The 13,089-nt window shown below is 29.8% G+C and overlaps 1 long non-coding RNA gene across 1 annotated transcript in view; it reads right to left on the minus strand.

The window, feature by feature from the left end:
* LOC118600415 overlaps positions 1–13,089 on the minus strand; it is a 144,718-nt gene that overhangs the window by 89,480 nt on the left and 42,149 nt on the right. The window lies entirely within an intron of this gene.

Consider the following 13,089-nt stretch of genomic DNA (forward strand, 5'->3'; position numbering starts at 1 on the left):
TGAGAACTTATGTTAACTTTTCATATGTTTGCTACCTTGATTGTGGCAATGTTTTCATGGGGGTATTCCTACGTCAAACATCAAATTAGAGACTCTTAAAGTATGTTTGGTATGGAAAATATGCTTCAAAAAAACTGTTAAACAAAATTCAAACACAGTGAAAAAATAGGTTAGTTTAATCTCAACGGATAAACCTGTATATAAATTTGGTTCTACATGCAATTTGGATAAAAGAAAAATAATGTGTTGTCTTTGCATCCTTGGAATGAACACAACTAGCAGTACTTTTGTCAACAAGGATAGGCTGTACAGGTATCAAAGACAAAAGCTAGATAAAATTACTTCCCAAATTATATTTACATGTTAATACATAATGCTAAATTTATGAGACTAGTTAGTGCTTTGACTAGGCAACACTATAAAGCCAAACTTTGGGAATTTCAAAGCATGGCAAGGAATTTCTATGGATGGAATCTTGGTTAGATTAAAAGGAGAAAACTAAGTATGAGGGATTTGTAGTTTCTTTTAAATAAGTAATTTGAAGTGTATGTGTTTCAGAAAATCTAAATCGCTGAAGTCCTATTGTACCTCCCACTGACCTATTTGCCAGTCAGAATAAATCAATTAATATTATCAGAATTGCACTTTGTCACTTCCTCTACTTCCTGCTTTAGTCTGGGAGGTCAGCAAATATACTTCCTAACGTAGCATTGAAATTAACCTGGTATTGTTACTTTGGCAAAAACACTCTTCCCTTTCCCATGGCCACCAAAGAGGTGTGAGATTATCCAATTTAAAGAGAACTGTCACTCTGTATTATATGATATTATACATCATTTTTAAAGAATAAGTTGGATTTTCTTGACATAGAATTTTCAAGATAAATATATATACATAAACTAGACCTTCAAAAAGGTAAATGTCACATTTAGATAATCACTAATAAAACACAATAAGAATAATACATAATAAAAGTTATCTTTATGTGTGTTTGTTATGCATATAAGTACATAAAAATATTCACACTACAAACTGATTAAAGGATTATCCTTTAAGAGGTGTCTTGGCTTGGGGAGCCATAGGGAAATGTTACATTGTTTAAGTTGTTTGAATTATTTCGCAATGAGAATGCTAGCATGTATTCCATTTATTTAAAAATGATTTTAAAAATTATACATGAATGTTCTTTATAAAATGTGAAGCATTATATAAAATCAACTGACAAACATTGGAATCTGCCAAAATTTAGCATTCTTACTGGCAGTATAAGGATGAGCTAGGGACAACATATAAAACCTAGAAAATGAGAAGACTAACGGAAGATTTTTCAGGGACACTGAGAAAGTATCTTAACAAATAGGAGAAAAACATATGCCATGTATTCAGAGCCATTTATTATAAAGTAGTCTGTGTTTTTAAAGGAGACATTTATACCTGTGAACCTCCAGTCTGTCCACAGAGTATATCTAAAATAAATTTTCTTTTAATACCATTCTCCATGGCAGAGAAGAATGTATTGACTCATTGGAAATAACAGTTGTAGAATGGACACAATATCCTAGGTATTGTGCAAGGCAGAGGGGATTCAAAATATTTGGTGTGATCTTTAATGGCTATGATAAAATAATGGAATGCTTTAACTGAATTAATAGTTTTCCCATCATTATAAAACCAATACTGTTATAATTGCCTAAAAGTTATTGCCCTACACATTTTTTTTTAAGACTACTTCATTGATATTTAGAAATAAGGTACACACAGAGAAAAAAGTGTCGTCATTATTTAGAATGCATTCCTAGGTTTTTGTATGTTTAGCATCCATTTTACATAAAATTTTCCGAATAAATCGTGAAATGTAGATATATTGTTGTGTTCCTTCTTTCCTCACTCAAACAGGGGTAATGTAGAGCTTTTCTAGAACTCTAATTGAACTAAGGCAAAGTCTTTGAACAGAATTATTTTAGCTTCTTTTCTTAGGATTCATGTTTTTAATATTCTACTGGATCTAAAATAAAAGATCAAAGAGAAAATCAACGAAGTTTACTCAAATATCAGAATTAGTTGTACTTATACTTTACATGTGAAAATGAACAGACTCCCATGATATTATTACCAAAATAGTAATTTAAATGCTACTTAAAACTGCATACATAATCAAATGAAAATGAATATTAACAATCATATTTAACCTTTAGTACTTGTAAATCTACACATACAAATTCACATATTTCTTATGATTCAGAAATCCAATATTTTTGTGTACATTTGTGTTAAATATGCCTTTTACAGCACATAAAACAGAAATTAATTGGTACTCAAGCTGAAATTTAACACATTAAATTTATATTGAATAAAGGCTCCTACAGAGGAAAAAGAGCAGCACGATTGATTTTCACTGTGCTTTAAGTTGTCTAATGTGAATGATTAACTTTTTGTATGTCATGTAAAGCATACAGTCCACTATAAGGGGGATAAAATACATAGCTTTAATCTCAGAAAGTGCTATTTTGATTGTTTAATTAACAAAACTAAAAAAGAATGAAAATAGGTTATTCAAATGACATAATAGTGTACATAGAAAACCCTAATATTTCACTATAAAACAGTCAAAACTAATAAATAAATTCAGTAAAGTTGTGGGACACAAAATCAATATACAAAAATCAGTTGTGTTTCTATACACTAACAATAAATTATCAGAGAGAGAAAATAAGGGAAAAAAATTATAACTACCTCAAAAAGAATAAAATAACTAGAAATAAATTTAACCAAGTAAGTGAGAGATCTGTGCATTTAAAACTATAAGACATTGGTGAAAAAGCTGAAAACACAAGTCAATGAAAATATATCCCCAGCTCATGAATTAAAAGCATCAATATTATTGAAGTATCCACAAAGTGATCCTACAGATAAAATGCAATCTCCGTCAAAATTCCAATAACATTTTCTTCACACAAATTTAAAGTTAGTGTGGAACCACAAATGTTCCCAAATAGCCAAAGCAATCTTGAAAAAGAACATAATTAGAGACATCACATTTTTTTATTTCAAATTATATTACAAAGCTATAGTATTCAGAAAAGTATGGTATTGGCATAAAAATAGACTCATTGATCAATGGAACAAAATAGAGAGCTCAGGAATAAACTCACACATATATGATAAACTGATGTAGAATAGAGGAACCAATAATACTCAATCAGGAAAGTACAGTCTTTCAAAAAATGATGCTGGAAAAATATGACAGATACATCCAAAATAATAAAACTAAGCCCCTATCTTACACTGTACACAGAAATCAACTGTAAAAGTGAATCAAACGAAAAGCTTCTGCAGAGCAAATTAAACCATCAACAAAATGAAAAGGCCTCCTACAAAATGAGAGAAAATATTAACAATGTATCTGATAAAGGTTAATATCCCAACTAAACGAAGAACTCATACAATTCGATGACAAAAAAATATGATTAAAAAATATGCAGACACTAAATAGACATTTTTTTCCCCCAAAGAAATATAAACGGCCAACAAGTATTTGAAAAGATGCTCAACATCACTAATCATCAGGAAAATACAAATCAAAACCACAAGGGGATATCACATCACACCTATTAGAATGGTTGTTGTAGAAAAGATAATACATAATAAGTGCTGGTGAAAATATAGAGAAAAGGAAACCCTTGCATACTGTTGGTAGGAATGTAAATCAGTACAGTCACTACAGAAAACAGTATGGAGGTTCCTCAAAAAATTAAAAATCGAACTATCATATGATTCACCAATTCCACTTCTGAGTATATATCCAAGGGAAATGAAATCATTCTCTTAAACATATACTTACATTTCTAAGTTTACTGCAGCATAATTTTTAACAGTCTTGGCATGGATTCAAACTAAATTCCATTGTTAGATGAATGGATTTAAAAAGGGGGGATATATAAAGAACAAAATATTATTCAGTCCAAAAATATCTGCCATTTGTGAAACATGATGGACCTTGAGGGCATTATGAAAGTGAAATCATTCAGAAACAGAAAGATAAATACTGCATGATCTCATTTATATGTAGAACCTAAGAAAAAAAAAACTCATAAAAACAGAGAACAGATTGGTCGTTGCCAGCAGTGAAGGTTGGGGTGTGGGGATAATGGGAAAAGATGGCCAAAAGGTATGATCTTCCACTTGTGACAAAAATAAGTTCTGGTGATATAATTGTTAACTGTAAGTTTGTAAGTTTCTAAGAGAATAAATCTTGAAAGTTCTCTTCACAGGGAAAATTATATAACTATGTGAAGTGATGAATGATGACTAAATTTATTGTGGTAATCAATTTGCAATATATACATATCTTAAATAATTATGTTGTATATCTTAAACTCATAATGTTACATTTTATTTCAATAAAAGTAGGGAAAACAGCAATGAACATGGTCTTCTGGTGATTTATAAATAAATAATTTTCACTGAAAGCAAATGAAACATAATGCTTAACCTGTTTGTTCTAAGATAATAGAATTTTACTTAAGAAAAATAAGCAAGAAAGTATGTCTTGTAGTCTTATTCATCCTTAAGAGAAATAATTTTATAATGTTATTATAGCTATACAAATTTCCACTGTTAGCCTCTTTATATATGTATGTATATAAATTATAAGCTATATTATATATTATATATATTAGACATAAATAAGAACACAGAAGTCAGAGGTGTTAAATAATGTGACTAAATTTAAAACAAACAAACAAACAAACATTGAATGTGTTAGAATAGAGACTTTAAAGATGGAAAGCTATATATTAAAACAACACTTAATAATACCTAAACTTCATTACTGCTTCAGAAGAAATAAAAATACTACCAGATAGAAAGAATTTACATGTGTCTAAACAAAATAATGGAAACATTTCTTAAAAGGAAAATAAATATCCATTAAGGAATCTTTATTTAAAACATATTATATTGTAGTAAAATACATCATGAAATCTAAAATTTTTTAAAAGTTGAAAATAAAAGTTAATGATGTATAAGTTGTGGCCTATTCTTTACTTGGACAAAAGAAAAGAAGATGCCAAAAGTAACTGTCACCCCCATTTTAAATAGGGCAATACAAGTTCAGCAACGATATGAGTTCAACAGAATGAGGGCACTGGAAATGCAGGCAGGTAAAGTAACTGGAATACCTACTAGAGTTTCAGTGGCTGAGGAAAATCGGTGCATGTATTTTTAAGTGCCTTGTTTTTGGTCAATCAGAACATCTTTCAACAATTAACTTTTTCCCAACAAAATGTATGATAACCTGAAGGCTTGTCATGATTAATATACCTTTAGAACCTTACCGATTCTTTTTTCTCAGCAATAACATTTTGAAAATCACTGATTTATGTGTGGAAAACATTTTATACATATTAGATCATTAATAAAACAATTCATCTGAGAATATTAAGTGGGAATTGTTTTTTAAAAAGTTAATATATATGATCATTTCTTGTAAACACACATACTTATAACATAGTGAAATGGATACACATGACAATTTTCAAAAAAATTATTATTGCTAATTCACTTGTTAGATTATTTGGAATAGCATTTGTGTCTATAGAATTACTCTAATGAAGGCAGATAAATGTTTTCATTCAAAGTTCAACTTAGAAACATGAGAAGCTTAACTGGGATTTACATAGCTAGAGTTTTAATTAAGAGCATTTCCCCAACATGCTGGTATATTTTAACAGAAAGAGTTCAGTTGCATAAAATTTTTAAGGTTTAAATGTGTGTACTGAAAATTTTGTCTTTATATTTTCTATTGCTTCTTTAACATATGTGTTGATGTTTGACAAAAAAACATGATAAGAAATTACTTTTTATAGCAGGCATTCTTTGACCCTGTTACAAGCAATAAGGGCAGTAAGATCTGAGGATTTCCCCTAACAGTTTTACAGCAATAGACAAAGTAGTTTCATTACCACAGGCTCAGTCTTCTCCCGTGAGTCTTAGGCTATTCTTTTACTGTCCTTATTGCAGACAATTTGTTATTTTAACTGTTTTCCTCTGAAGTCACATTGTTTCTTTGAGATCCTTGGTCTGTCTTGACTCTCAGGGCTCCTTTAACCTAAAAGCCATTTGGATGGGTCTATGAGACAGAAATTACTCACAAAATCAATTTGAAAACTACAAAAATATTTAGTGTGGTATGTGGAATAAATATTACTTTGAGTTGAAACACCTCTCCCGGAAGGGCAAGAAGTGATATAGTCCAAGTAATATGTTGTTGGCGGATCTTAAATAAGTTCTATCCTCTCATGGGTTGAGAAGCATAGATTGCCTATGCTTCATGAGAGCAAGCTTCTTGTCCCAGGAACGTAAAAGATGAGCTTCTGCCCAGAAGGACCTTTTCACAAATATTGGTATTTTTGCAGTATATCTTGTTTATTTGTTCTTTTTTTTTTTTAAAGATCTGTTTTTCCAGTGTTTCACAAGTTTGACATTGTGATCAGATATTTTCTTGCTCAAGCATACTGCCCAAGGCAAATAGCATCATTTCTGTTGACATCTTGTTTTACATTATGAACTGCATCCAAACCCCGAGAAAGGCAAACAGTTCATGTTGAGCAGTCTGGCAACAGATTATTTCTGAAAGATGAATTACCCTTGATGTCTTTTGTCTCCTTTCAATAATTTACTCATTAGGACGTGGGATTATTTATTTAAATTTTTTATATGAGTTTCAACAAAATGTTGTTTATTACACAAGAAATACTAAATCCAAACTGAAATCCGTTCCTCCTTTAGTAGAAATGTTGAACAAATATGAGTTATAGACAACTGTAAACATTTTAAACCTTCTAGGTCTTAGCCTTCTTATTTAAAAAATAATCGAGTTGACACATCATTACCAATGTGTCTGATGTTGTTTCTGATAATCTGAGACTCTCTGATTCCATTATCAAAAAAATTTATCCGTTTTCTATATAATATTCATGACAGTTTCTTAGAAAATGTTAGAAAGCAGAAATTTATTTCCTACAAAGAATGAACAGTTCCCTTTTTTTTATTGGTCTGAGAAATTTTAAAAATGAGGAAGACTATAAGGAACAATATAATAGACATGTTTCCACCAATTTGAGGTTTACCTTAAACATTTTGTTAAATTTTGAAAATAGAAAATAGAAACATAAATCACACAGATTTAGTTGAAGTTCTCTTTACTCATTCTCCTTAGTTCTCCTTCCCTCCAAAAGAAAAGTACTATCAAATTTTCATGCATATCTATTCCAGCCTGCAATTTCTATATTTAACAGATATGATTTTCCTAAGCAATGCATAAAATTCTTTGTTTTTAATAAACAGAATTATTATTGCTGAATTAATCTGTACTTCCACCTCACTGACCTTCTGTTTTGGGGAACTATCCACATTGATATATAAAAGTGTAGTTCATTCTTTTAAATACTTGTATGACGTTATTTTGTTTGAGTATTATTATCGACTAATAATTAAATTGTTTCCTGGCTGAAAGAGTTAAACAAAAAAGGTTTCAGCAAACACCCTTGTAACTGTTTTTTACAACCTTAGCAAGAAGTTTTGAGATTTTTAGGTTGGGTAAATTGCCAGTTTTAGTACCATGAATTTTAGTTTACTTATAACTTTCTATTTTAGAAAAATGGAATTAAGAACTGCTTTTATTTACTTAAACATATTGCAGGCAATTGTCTCTTCGATTTCTTAAAAATGTGAAGGATATTTAACATAATTTTTTTTTGCTAAAATAATGTATTTTTTGTATGAAAAATGTAGAGGAATCTCTTGTTTGCTGGCAATGTTTTATTTACTTTTAAAAACTAAATAATATACTTTGTGTGCCACTCAATTATTGATTTACAACTGGATACAAAACAAAATCTAATAATAGCATATTCCCCATTAATTTTCCTCTACAGAAATTTTCCAAAATATAAGTTAAAGGTATTCTAACCAAAAACAATAGCAAAATCCTATTTCTTAATATTAAATTTTATTAATAATGTGAGGTCTCATTTTTAATAAATGAAGGAAGCAAACTTTCTCAATAACAATTTATAAAATCTTTGCCTCAGAAGATGACTTTTATACCTTTTATGTAACAATTATTCTTCTGCACTTAAAGCCCTGATATATTAACTTCTACAACTCAAAAAATTTTTGCGCAGTACCAAATACGTTATTATCAGTACAACTTTCTAAAGAACAATATAGGTTTACATAATCTAATTCATCATTATAAAAACAAATGTATTCTGACACTAGCCAAATTCATTTAGGAAAATTAAGGAAGATAATATAAATTTAAATGTAATATCTTCCACAGGAAGAGGAGAGAATTATCTGGAGTTCACACCAAAAATTTAATAATACTGTAAGCCAGATGTTCTTTTAAAAAACCACTACATTTTACCTGCTACAAAAAAGAAATACCTGCTGCATTATCCTATATTTTCATGGCTGCACATCACCATATTCATAGCCCTATGGTGGGCATTTCTTGATTATTCCAATAATATATTAATAAATCCAAATGCATTTTCAAATTGAAAAACTTCTAGTTAGTTACACAATTGGCTGGAAATTGAGCAAGAGAGAAAGGGAGAAGGAGAAGGAGAAAGAGGGGGAGAGAAATCCTTTTCCAACCAGTTTGAACAGAATGTATTGAAAGAGATATTGAGTGCGTGCACACACAACACACATACACACACAGTAACAGTATAAATTTTTTAATAAGAACAGGAAATTGGTCAAGACTATAAGACTTGATTAGCAAAAATATAAAATATAACAAGGGTTCTTCCAGGCTTACACACCTACAGAAAAATATTTGAGCCTCCTAATAATTGCTAATTAATTCAAATTATATTTGTTGTAGCTTGGTTAACATCTGTTTAAAAGACCATTAATATAATTCCTAAATTTTTTGTAACTGTAAATCAATATTCTTCAATTGATAGAACAAAAAGCAAATGATAAAAAAAAGGTGGCCATTTATAAAACAGAAATGGAGTGTAATAAACATGTCCAAACTGTCTATCTGTGTATAGAAGGAAATCACAAAATAGATTTAGAAGCAGTTACATGAAAGTTATTCATAAATATATATATATATATATGATATATAAGATATACATGATACCAAAGAAAATTATATATATATGTATGTATATATATGTATAATTTGTGGTACATACACATAGAAGAGTTCCCTGCATTTTCATGTGAAAGAGTTAGTGAAAGATGATGAATAGAGACTTCAGGTATAGAATAGCAAGAATAAGTTGTGAGTGTGTGAGGGAATAAATATGTGTGCACACACACGTGTGTGTGTTTATGTATATTTTGGTGGGTGAGGTAATTGTACAGGAATAAATGAGGAGGGCTACACAAGAGAGACAAACAAATAACAAATACCAAGCAAAATCACAGTACCTATTGTACTGAGGAATTCCATGCAGAATAGTGCTGGTGAAAAAGAGTAGAATGTGGCAGTATAATAGCAAAAGTTATGGTTGGATTAAAACATAAGAATGATGTACTATTCTTGATTAAAAGAAAACATAAGTCAAGATGCTGCATAATCTAGATGAGGTTTTTTTTTTTTTTACCATTCTCTGTTTTACCTTAGTTTTTTTTGTTCATAAAATGAGAACACAAACAGTATTTATTTCAAAAGTTTAACAGAATTAATGAGTTTCTACATGTAAAGCACATAAAATTGTTTATGGCATTTTTAAACACTCTATAAGTAAACAGAATATAAATTGAATTAGAGATAGTGAAAGGATGTAACAAATTACTAGCAATGTTTTTCTCTTTATAGTCATATTTTATTTTATTTTTGTTCCAGCTTTTTATCTTTTGGTATTTTATATTTTCTAGTTTGTCTAAATTGAGTACTATGCTATTTCTATCAAAAACATTTTCCTTAATTTGTAATATTTTAATCATTAAACATTTCACCATTAACAGGATTTTTTAAAACTATAGCAAGAAAGTAGCTAGTGAGAGTTGGGTTAAATTGTTTCATGATTGCTCCATAGTTGAGATACTACTATCTTCAAACTTGTCAATATTTTTTTTATTCATACTTTTCCAGTATCTAAGCCAATGATCATGGAAAAATACTGTCTTGGCTTGTTTTTATTTTCATTATTCTTTCCTCTATCTCTGACTTTTTGCTTTATATTGTTATTGCTTTTAGTGTTGTTTTGATTTTGTTTTTTTTTCCCCCGAGATCATAAATCTGATCAAACTTTGACCAGACTTATGAGAGAAAAAAAGTGTTGCAGCTAATCAGAATTCTGATGTACTTTTTAAATTAAAAACGTCCAAAGATGATAGATGAAAAATGGCAAATCATGGGATAGCCTCCAAATAATTCAGTCCCATGGACAATGGTCAGTATACTGACAGAAAACTGGGTTGACAGATAACAAGAAAGAATGCTGGAGGAAGAGTCTGAAGTCTAATGAGCTTCTTATGATGTACTTAACGCTTCTTAGGAATCTCTTAAAGATAATCATACCATGCTACAAGTTAATCTGATACCTCCTTTCTGTTGCTAGATATAAAAGTGTGCAAAAAATTAAAAGTTTAAAATTTCAACTTACTCACTTTTTAGCTTTTTTCCATCTTCAAAACTATGAAAGCACAGCATTTTGAGTTGTGTTTACCTATGTAGGAAGCTCATGAAATATGTAATGTGATTTAAATTTTAATGTTCCATTTCATCTCTCTCTCTCTCTCTCTCTCTCTCTCTCTCTCACGCACATGCACACGCATTCATATACATATGCACACAGAGTCTGCCTATAAGAACTATCTCTGTTCTGGAAGAATTCACATCTCCAATCCTAGCAAAAAGTATTTCTGTGGAATCATTCAGGGAATAGACCTGAATCTCTCAGAATCTAAAGTTTTTATGTAGCATCTGACAGATTTTGATTACTTATGTATTGCAGATAAAAAAGAAAAAGACTAAACCTTTTGGGAGAGAGTTAGCTATACATTGCCACCTTGAAGTTGAAGATTCTACTAAATTTACATTATTATTCTTAGAGCTTTAAATCAAAAGCAACTGCCTTTCAACAAATTGCTTTCCTCAATACCCTATGCATAGCTTAGGTAAACAGCAAATGATAGTTTTTGAACGACTATCACTGAAATATAAAATTAATATGCTATTATTGAAACATAATGGAGTCTTTATAAATCAAGCAGAATAAAAAATTAGGATTAAAAGAATTATCCTACATACAATGAAAAATGAAACTAGCAATGTCTAAGATCATCTTATTTTAAAATTCTATATCTCTATTATATAAAAGTTCATGAAACTATTTTTTAAATTATTTTTATGGAATCAAAAATATTTAAAATTTCATCATTCTACATAACTTTCACCAACATACTATTTTTTGAAAATACTTTCTTTTTTTTTTTTTGATATCAAATGTACTCTAAATTTGTCTTTTCTTCTTTGCTACTCTGCAGAAATTCTAACCTACAAAATGCTCCCAAGAAATCTCCCCTGCATAAATCAACTCTAATTAAACGATATATTTACTCTTTGTCCTTGACTCCAATTTATTTACTATATCTAATTGCAATGGTTATTTTTACTTGTTTTGTAACATCTTGGTTCTCTCTATTGTACACATCCTGTACAAGCAGTCTCCATTAATGCAGAGAAGGGGAAAGTAGATGGAAAGTTGAGCAATGTTTTAGTGTAAGGATAAACAGTGTGGAGACTCTGTAGACTACTCCAACTACCTTCTACAAACTTCAATTACAACCATAATTTAAATATGCATATGTTCCTGCCAAATACATGCCCTCATACACATACATGCAGGAAAGGAAGATAGGAACTAATTAGAAAACATATCACTTAGAATTCTTTTGTTTTTGAAAGAATGGTTGTATAAAATCTGTATAAGAATTGTACTGGAAAACAAACCTAAAAACTGTAATATTCAAAGTTTTAGTCAATGGGACTCCTATTCCATTCAGAATTGGAGAGTCAGAAAGAAACAAAATAACTGTTTCAGTGGTTGTTTTGCCCTCCTCATAGGACATTTAACAAATTTTTTTCCTCTATGGAATATTGATCTATTGACCTTGTGGGAAGGTTCTGGTGATAATTTCTTCTGGATTATTAACTAATATAGGGTAATCAGAATCAATTATTTTTTAAGAATGAGTAAACTGATAAAAGAAAACCCATTAACATATTCCAAATAGCATGAAAAAATGATCCAATGTTCAGAGAATATTCAGGAATTTAGAAAATAAATTGAAATCAAGGAGATTTACAAATTTTGTAGAATTTGTATAAAATTTGTGTGTTCTGTGTTCTCGACAAGAAAATATTTCCTCGGTGGTGTCAACCAAACAAGTGTGAACAAATAGACAACCCATGTATTAAATTCTTCAGGAATAAGATAGATTCAAATGTATTCTGCAAGTCTACTAAAAGAAAAAAAGAATCACTGCACATTACTATCTTCATATGAAATATGTTTTGACTCTAAAAACATAAACTCATTAAGGTTAAGGTGTTGAATCAGATTAATAAAAATTTTTAGATATTCAATGAAAAATAATATATACAGATATTATTTTAAGTAATAAAAAATGCAGATTTGCTTTAGAGCATGGCATTCTCCAAAGCTGAAGTTGTTGCTCTCCAGGAAACTGGTCAATTAAAGGAGGGATGGAGAGATCTTACAAAATATATGCTTACAAATATTTTAAATGATTTCAAATATAATTGTTTTACATTTGTATCTATTTGGTAAGGTTGCCATAACAAAATAACAAAGACTGAATGACTTAAACTATTTTTCATGCAGTTCTAGTGGCTAGAAGTCCAAAATTAACATGTTTGCAGGTTTGGTTTCTCCTGAGGCCTCTTTGGCTCTCTTCACACTATGTCCTTATACAGCCTTTTCTCTGGGTGTTTACATCCCTACTATCTTTTTTTGTATATCCTAATCTCTTCTCTTAAGGATAACAGTAACATTTGAATAAAGCCCAAGTATTGTTTTGTTTCTTTTGGTGTAT

Source organism: Rousettus aegyptiacus, unplaced genomic scaffold, assembly GCF_014176215.1.
Source record: "Rousettus aegyptiacus isolate mRouAeg1 unplaced genomic scaffold, mRouAeg1.p scaffold_m13_p_3, whole genome shotgun sequence".
NCBI lineage: Eukaryota > Metazoa > Chordata > Mammalia > Chiroptera > Pteropodidae > Rousettus > Rousettus aegyptiacus.